This window comes from Haemaphysalis longicornis, unplaced genomic scaffold (assembly GCF_048455015.1).
Source record: "Haemaphysalis longicornis isolate Haplotype H1 unplaced genomic scaffold, Haemaphysalis longicornis Haplotype H1 scaffold_4, whole genome shotgun sequence".
Lineage (NCBI taxonomy): Eukaryota > Metazoa > Arthropoda > Arachnida > Ixodida > Ixodidae > Haemaphysalis > Haemaphysalis longicornis.
Genome location: NW_027526361.1, coordinates 30,852,354 through 30,859,495, shown reverse-complemented (window position 1 = coordinate 30,859,495; position 7,142 = coordinate 30,852,354).

Below are 7,142 nucleotides of genomic sequence, written 5' to 3'. Positions count from 1 at the left end.
GTGCTACCCTTAAATCCTAGCGGTTCTGGAAGCCGAATATTTCCCTCATGTAGATTTGGATGGATACCCTCACATTCTAACAGTATGTGACGCATAGTTTCTGTTTCTTTTCCGCAGACAACGCATACCCCATCATTTTGTGAATACTTCCCCACAAAGCTCTTAGTTCGCAAGCAACCTGCTCTAGCCTCAAAAGCAAAGAAAGTTGGCTTTCCTGCAGGGCGTATTCGCGGTACAGACGCCATCGGTGAGAACACTAACGCAGCTTTAATAAATAAGTCAATTAATAATGTACGCAATTGTGCTGTCTTCAAGCGGGCTACAATAAGTTAAAAATTTGACATACAAAATACAAACCATTAGATAGGCAACAAGAGAATAGAGAAGAGAAATAATAATGGCAGAAATGAGAACAACCGTGTTCACGTGAAGCATCAGCTCACTTCGCGGAACTACCCTCCAATTTTCTGTTGAGCTTGCATTTGATATTTTGTTTATATCGCGCAGTTAAACCATGACACGTGTTGCTTCTGAAACTATGATCTTCGCAAGCACCCACAGACATTTTAATCGGATTTGAACGATTTATATATGAATTATTCTATTACAACGCATGTACACGGGTCCAGGGTTACTTAAATCTTGTCTTCAGCCTATATTTAAGAGGCTAAATTGGGCATTATTCAAGCCATTATAAAACAGACACGCTACGCGTAAGAGTCCTTCGATAATTATAAACTGGTGTTAAAACACTTAACAAGGAACGTATTCGGCACAGAAAAATAACAAAATATTGCGTTTCGCAAGCTAACTCTTAAAGCCTACCTAAACTAGTTTATCCCTGGTATGGTACCTTCGGCCGTACACAGATGGATGGACAGTTTATGGACCAACCGCAAGAAACACTTTGTTCTGTTATAAGGGACATGTAACTAATAACACATATAAATTGTTATAAGTATTTAGTTAGTGTCCCGTATCACTGCGAATTTAGTTATATGAATTTCATTATTCCGTGCACCGTTGAGGCCATATACGGAGTTTGGAGGATACGCTGTCACCGTATGTACTTGGATGTGGTACTTGACATTTTCTTTATTTTTGCGTTTCCGCATGCCAGCTGCAATAGGACTGCTCTTAAAAAACCCTATCTCTTTTTGGAAGGCGAACACCGCAATGTTTGTTCGATGCGGGGAACAAACGACACATTTCCTGTTTTATATGAATCGGGGCATCTCTCACTGCTGTGTTCTCTCGCAGTCTCACACGCTCGCCATCTTATTGACAGCAGGAGCAACCTAGCAGATGAACCCACACTACACTCGAGCTCTGCAACAAAACGCTTTCCGCAGAAGCCTTTTGAAAAACGCGGTGGTTGGCGCGTGCATTTTGTCTGCTTTGGGGGACTCCAGGTGGAGGCACAGTGGTGGCGCGAAGTGCGGCTGAGAAGTTCAGCTATGTCGTACAGCTGTGCTTTCTGTTACATATCCCATGGGCTAACAACTTAGCGACTGTCAAATGTAATTAGCGTGATTTCGTGCTGCCCGTCTTGTAGGCTGGTCTAATTATGTTCATGCAGTCGCATCTATTGATTGCGTTCTCCGGTCTTTCCCAAAAGAAGCACGCGTAGTACTGAGCTTCCACTGTTCCAGGGGTTACAGCTCGAATCGGGTAAAAATAGAATGCGGTGTACTACATATTTATAATGCACTCTATTTTCCAACTTCGGAGGCGGTTGGGGGGGGGGGGGGGGGTGGGGGGTATTTCACGATGGATACTAGGGGGATACCATGGACAATGGAGAGCAGTGCGTCGGGAAAAGGCGTGCACTAACTGTAGAGCTGGTAGTCGTATTTAAAGGGGCCATGCAGACAAAATACAAGTTAGTTGTATTCGAAAGCTTTGCTATTTTGTAGTGCCCCCCGGGCTTTCCCGGCAGCAACGATGCTTTATTCCCTGACAAATTTAAACATTTTAAGCAAAAAAAAAAATTGATTCTCCCGCTAAATCGTGTGTTTTATGACGTCTCCAATGACGTATCCAGAGCTGGGGTTCAAGCGAACGTTAGTGCGCTGTTTAGTCTGCAGCGAACTGCGAAACGCATTATGTACCGTCACCCTCCTATAGTTGGCGCCACCATACCGTGCGGGGCCGCTGTACGTACTCACTTTGTTTCTGACCGCATTTGCACCTGGCTTGCTTTCTTTTTACGGTTGGTAGTTATGGTTTCGTGAAACATTGGGTATGCTCGACAAACAGGGTCACGTAAGGCAATGTCGCTAAAGCTGATCGGCCAGTGTTGTGCTAGACAACCCCCAAAGCGTCGGACTGCTGTGCTGCTATAACAAGCATTGTGCGCACAGTACCAACAGCAGTAAGCACTGGGTCTTCTATGTTTGCGTGTACTTTCGTAACTTCCATTGTTTACCCCACCATTCTTACTGCTATAAAAAAATGTGCATTAAATTTAAGAGCAAAATGCTCGTTCTGCAAGGTTATAAGCCCTGTCTAACTTGCGTTTGCTTTTGCCGGCCTCAGCCAATCGCACAACTGTCCATAATACGTCATAGGCTCTAGTGCGGGAAATGAGCCAGTGGGTCGCATGTCCATTCTCTTTTTTTCCTAATTACATAGCGTATTTGAGTGAAGTGGTGTCAGTTTTATTCAAACGAGGGAATCTAGTATTCTCAGATTACCCAGTCCCCATAGCACCCTGGCAGCGACCAGCAATTGATGCTTCTACGCACAGCAGACCTATAGAGCGTACTAATACTCTATTGCGACAGCGACGAATCCGACGCCTCCAAAGGGATCGCCTTCAGAACGAACTGGACATTTTCACGGACGCAAGCGTAAACCAGTACGGCGCGGGCCTTGCTTCGACATGCCCTGAGGCGCCGGTTCTCTCAGGGTACACTACCATACTTGGCAAAGAACTTTCCAGCCTCGATGCGGAGCTGTACGCTATTAACAACGCAGTGTCAGCTATCGCTTTTGACTGTGACCCACCTCTACCGCCCTCCATACGCATACTCACAGATTCGTACGAGGCCCTCACAGCTTTGCGATCGTATGATTCGACCCACCCTGTCGTCCACGAAATTCTGTTTCAAATTCAACTCCTCAAACGGAACAACACCAACATCCGCGTCGACTGGGTACCTGGCCACGAACCATTTTCTTCAGGCAACCAGGCGGCTCATGTGGCCGCTCAGGAGAGTTCCCCCTCTTATCCTCCACTGGTGCCTGGGGTAAGGCCGTCGCGGTCCCCCTCTCCCTCCCCAGCGATGCGTATTCATCAGCACAAGAAGGACCGACGCACACGTCTAAAAGCCCTAACTCCAGCTGGCTACCTCAGTCGCCTACCTCCTATTCCCCGCTCAGGCGAAATTTTTATTAACAAATATATTGCAAATTCAGCGTACACACCTGAAACACTTCGCAAGTGGTGTACCCCTCACCTGCCCCCTCGATGTCCTTACTGCCGTACCACCACTCCATCAGACCTCACACACCTAGTTTGGTGGTGCCCAGCTTTCCCCACGCACCGTACATTTAAATCTCCCCAACCCCATCCCGATTCAAAACAAACTGATGCACAACTATTATATGAAATAGTGGTTTATTCATTTAAAAGCGGTCTGGCACGGGTTGTTTGAGCGGGTCCTCCCCCGAACGAACTGGTGTATGTGCTCTAACCCTATTGCGATCACCATGAACTGGCCCATGAATTGCAGGTTCTAAGAACTGGCCCAGTTATTGAGTCTACTGAGAACGACCAGCATTTATTTGTTTATTTTCTCTTACCCTCCCTCCCCATTCCTTTCCCCGTCGTGACCAGTGGTCATCCTTTTCTATTAAAGGTTGTCTCTCTCTCTCTCTTCGAATCAACGAAGCCTGCATTCTGTCTGCATGGCCACCTTCAAGGGGTGACTTTGTAGGGCGATTTTCCCTTTTGGATGCGCCAACTAATCTGTTGTCAGTGGCAAATAACCCGAAAGCAGTAACAGTATCGAACAATTGAGCATTTAAATAAAACAAGACAATGGATGTCGATGTGGTGCTAAGAGGCGGTGAGTAATTAGGTGGCAGGATAAAAAGCCATGCTTAGAATAGGATGCACACCAAGATGGGTGCGATTTAACCGCTACACATCCCCGGCACTGCGTCGCCTCGCTTTTGGACCGCGCAACGGGTTCATGTCGCTTCGGCTTCTTCTTCGGAGGAGGAGGAATAACTTTATTGTTGGCCCAGGACGGGGTCACGAGTTGGGTAGGCTGGAAGTCCCTTCTCCCCTCTTCAGCCATCGGCCAGGAGCCCCTGCTCCTTAACGGCGGCCTCGGACATCCGGACAGCCCAAGACTGAGACTTGGCGTCCGAGCTGAGCAGTATCGTCTCTCACTGCTCCGGCGTAGTTATCATTCCTTTTGCTTTATCTGTGCTGGTGATGGTAGGGCAGACCCATAGCACGTGTTTCAGGTCAGCAATTCCTGTGCAGTTTTTACATCTGTCGCTGTGCAGTTCTTGATAATAGTGATTGTACAGTACGGGGTTGGGGTACATCCCCGTGTGTAGTAGTCGTCACGCAACTGATTGTTTTTTGTCTAATGTTTTGTGTGCGTCTGGGTATTTTAGCCTTCCCAATCGGTAATGATCGACAATTTCTCTGTAAGTGACAATGCGTTCACTGCCGGTTCTGGGCGAGGGCTGCTCCGTGGTGCTTCTTGCGCCAGCTCGGCCGGTTAGTCCTCGAGCTAGGTTTTGAGCGTCCTCGTTGCCGGGTAGGGCTGTGTGAGCTGGTGCCCATATTACTTGTACTCTTCTGAGCCTTTCTCCGCTATATCCATTCATAATTTTCAGCGCTTCAGCGGATATGCGTCCTCTGGAGAAATTTCTGATTGCCGTCTTGGAGTCACTGATTATATATCTTGCTTGCGTTGATGCTAGCGCCATGGAAATGACAGATTCTTCCCCAATCTTGGGCGTGCTCGCACGGACTGAGCCTGAGAATATCAGGTGGCCGTGCTGGTCAACCGCCGTTATTGCCATGGTAGTGCGGTCCGAGTATTCAGCAGCATCGACGTATATCGCCTCCCTGATTTTTTCAAAGCGCTTATTTGTGGATAGCTTTGGCTCTTTCTTGCCGGCGCTCTTGGTTATGCACTGGGTGTATGTTCCTTGGTAAAGGAGGAATGTGCAAATGCGCTCGTACTTCGGGGGGAACATCAACTTTATTTCCATGTTGCGTATCATAACCAATGCTTAGGGATCGCCACACATGTCTTCCAGTCTGACTTTTGTGAGCCGCTCCAACTGGGAGATTTGTTGGGCTTCGATTCGCTCATCGAGCGTAATTTGCAGCGCTAATGCATCGAATTTGTTGGTCGGCATTGTTATGGGCATGCCGAAGGCTTGCTTGTATACATTTCTAATCATATTGTTGATATTTGTTCTTTCGTTTGTGTTGACTGAGAGTAATGGTGCTACGTAGACCACCCTACTGAGGACGAAGGCCTGAATCAGTCTCATCGGTTTGGCTTCTTTGATTCCTTGATGTCTATTGACGACTCTGGAAATCAATGTGGTCGTTTGGAGTACGCTTTTTTCTAGTATCCTGGTAGCTTCGCTGTTGTGACCATTCGCTTGAATTCGCAGTCCCAGAACTTTGATGATCAGCACTATTCGTATGAGCCCACCTTTTGCTTGTAGCTCGATCGGAGTTTATAGGAGCCTTTTCTTCTCCCCCTGTTTGCCTGATATAGCAGAACTTCTGATTTTTCTGGCAAACATACGAGACCCCTTGGTTCAACGTACGTCTCTATAGTTTTAATTGCTTCATGTAAGGTGTCTTGTATTGCGCCATCACTGCCGCCGGTTACCCAGAGCGTGAGGTCATCTGCGTAGATGCGGTGTACGCCTTAAGTGTATACAGCGAACATTCGTTTACTGGCATTTCAGAACTGCACCTGCAGCGCCCATGTTCGCTGAGGTATGTACTTCAACCACGACTGCAAGACATGTAGGCGTCAAGTCCTCGTTTATGTTGTCGCAGTGCCTTTGCGTACGCAGTTAGTAATGTTGGTCAAAAACGCCAAGGCGCCAAGAATACACTTATACACTGCATGCTTCACCCCTCCCCAGGTTTCACGTTACTAGAGACTGCCTGGGATTTTTTTTTTCCAAGCGACGCGACGAGCGACACAGTCGCGCGTCCCGTCGCTCGCCGAGGCAACCACATGAGAGCGAAGGAGAAACGCGATGCCTGTATGCGCCGCACAGCGCACAGAAAAAGCTGCCTCTTTAGTAGTAGTGTTAGCAAAATAAATGTAGCAGCGAGGTTCTTTTGTGGGCATTTCTCACAAAAAAAAGCAAAATAAAAGTATTCCGGAGAACCGAAAGACAGAAAGCCGTTCACCGCTTCCTCTAGCCCTCTTTCTAAGACGGAAGTTGCACCCATCCACAGCTGGGCCCGCTCCCCCATTGGCTAGTCGCTCAAGCTACTTCCGGGCGACCAGAAATGTTTTCTGGCGAGCCAGAAACGAGCGGAACGATGAGCGATTTCCTCCACAGAGAAAAGTAGTTAGTCGCTCTCCGCATCGCTCTCCGTTTCGCTCGCAAAATCGCTCCATGTGGTAAGCGCTTTAAGGGCCCCGTGTTGCAGAAAAGCCGGAGTCGACGGTGGCGCCGATCGTGAGCACAAAATCGGCGTGAGTAGCGCCACGTTACGGTACTCACCTGAACCCTGGGGATTGTAAAAGGCAGCCCCAAGAGATGGCGCGCGAGAAAGAGCGGAAAGTTTTCACAGGTCGCGGAAGTTACCCAAGAGCACGACAAACGAAAGATAATGCGATGCGAACTGGGCCTGATAACGATATCGCGTTCCACCCTAAGGATGAAGTGTCCTCCAAATTTTTCGCTCTTAAATATACCTCAAAGCCGAGTAAAAGTGCTAGTATATTGAACAAAGTAATGTCAACACACATAATCCTCACTGCAGCTCGTGCTGGGCTGAATTGTGAGTCTTCGCAGTGAGTCAGAAGCACCACTTGCCTTGTTCTCAATTTCGATATGTCTGCGTCAATTTTCTTTTACAATTTCATTTAGTATACACTAACTAGAGTAGTAGCACGTGGTGATGGCTG